At 35.2% G+C, this 1,652-nt stretch overlaps 1 long non-coding RNA gene across 1 annotated transcript; it reads left to right on the top strand.

Annotated features, from left to right (window-relative positions):
- The first annotated feature begins 256 nt into the window (after positions 1-256).
- Positions 257-1,215, top strand: LOC111375101. The gene is made up of 3 exons (XR_002699260.1): positions 257-386; positions 620-723; positions 843-1,215. It is a non-coding gene; the product is annotated as an uncharacterized LOC111375101 (long non-coding RNA).
- Positions 1,216-1,652: the final 437 nt, after the last annotated feature.

Here is a 1,652-nt window from a genome sequence, read left to right as displayed (position 1 = left end):
AACGGTAATATGAGAGCATGACTGTTTTGGTTTAAGAACTTTGGAATAAATGAAGAGTGTGCATAAAGAGCCAGAACTCTGCAGTTATTGCTCGCTCACCTGATGGGACCTAATTGATTTTTATCAATTGCAAGAACAAACATATGGTTTGTTCTTTACTGCTTTCTTGCAACTTGTTTACATCTATGGAAATTGACCACTATAAAACATTTTGTTAACCCACCCTGGACATTTTGTCAAGTCGTTCTTAATATTATATCTGTTACTGTTGATACTGCAGCTTGTTTGGGATTGTTGGAGGTACTGACAAGAGCCTGGAGGCCCTCTCTAGCTTCTGTTCAAATACAATTACAACCCTTGATGTCAATGATTGCATTGGCATAAAGGTAGATGAGTTACGTTTGTTAGAAATGAATATTTTGGCATTGTGTCACAGAATCTTAAATTCTCTCTCTCTCTGCTTGCCCAAAAAAAAAAAAAAAAGAGCAGCAAGGTAATTCAATGAAGTGTGGCAAGTACGGCCATCAGAAATTTTACCAGCTCTGTGCACTCGAGCATATGCTTATATATGCTGCCATTACTTTTGCCATCTATAACACAGTCTATATTTTTACTTCAGAGACGAACCCGTGATGAACTTCTTCAGCTGTTCCCAAATCTGAAGTGCTTTAAAGTACATAGTTAAGTTGCGGTTTGTGAAAGATAGTGATTTCTTCGTTAAAAGTTAGTGCAGCATATCCATCTTCTGGTGAAATTTCAAAGTTGAATTTTCCTTGGGCTCTTGAACAAATATGTTTCAGTGAATTTTATTTTCTGTTCGACCTTCTATTATTGTAAAGCAGGACAGGGAGGGGATGAAGAGCATTAGCTGTATCCAATCTGACCAACAATCATTTACCATCGTCGATCGGCTGTTTGGATTTTATTAATTGCAGAAGTTTCACAGCTTCAATAGTAGAGATATTCCCAAATATCTGGTATGTTAATTTCTGATGGTGAACTATCATATCTCCACAGTATTTTTTTGTATCCCTAATAAAAAAACATTTGTTTCATAAATTGTCCTGGATAAGATGCATTTGAGAAGAAACAATTTAGCTTCACAAAAATCTTATCACTGCAAGAATGGTGGAGGTATCTTGAAGTTGGTGAATTATATTGTGGAGGATGATTGCAGTAAGTTGTGCAGATGCAATGACTTCCTCTTCATTTTCATGTTAACATTTTGGTAACTCTCATCTGCCATTGCCATGCTGCACTAAATTCCAACTATCACGCCATAGATAAAGATAGTATTTACGTACGAGAAAATAAACTAAAAGTGCAACGAGAAAGATTTCGAAAAGGCTAATTCAAGAAAATACACTATATGCTTGCATTTATTGGGAATTTAAATGTGATGAGTTATGTCGTGTGAATATATACTTTCGTTCGTGTCACACGTTTTGCCAGTTTTGCTATTCTATTTAGCATTTTTTTTTTCTTTTTAATAGGAAGGGTAAAAAGCGATGTTGAATTTTACTACTTGGAAATCATAATTAATGTTAAAGATAATTATAGTCACAGTCCTAAATTTTTTAAAGTTTGCAGCCTTTACCTTAACCTTTCATTTGTTGCATCCTTGATCCCAAACATTTCAAGTGCTTGCGGCT

The sequence above is a fragment of the Olea europaea genome, unplaced genomic scaffold, assembly GCF_002742605.1.
Source record: "Olea europaea var. sylvestris unplaced genomic scaffold, O_europaea_v1 scaffold1338, whole genome shotgun sequence".
Taxonomy (NCBI): Eukaryota; Viridiplantae; Streptophyta; class Magnoliopsida; order Lamiales; family Oleaceae; genus Olea; species Olea europaea.
Note: the sequence above shows the minus strand (reverse complement) of the source record. Positions and strands in the feature narration are given on the sequence as shown.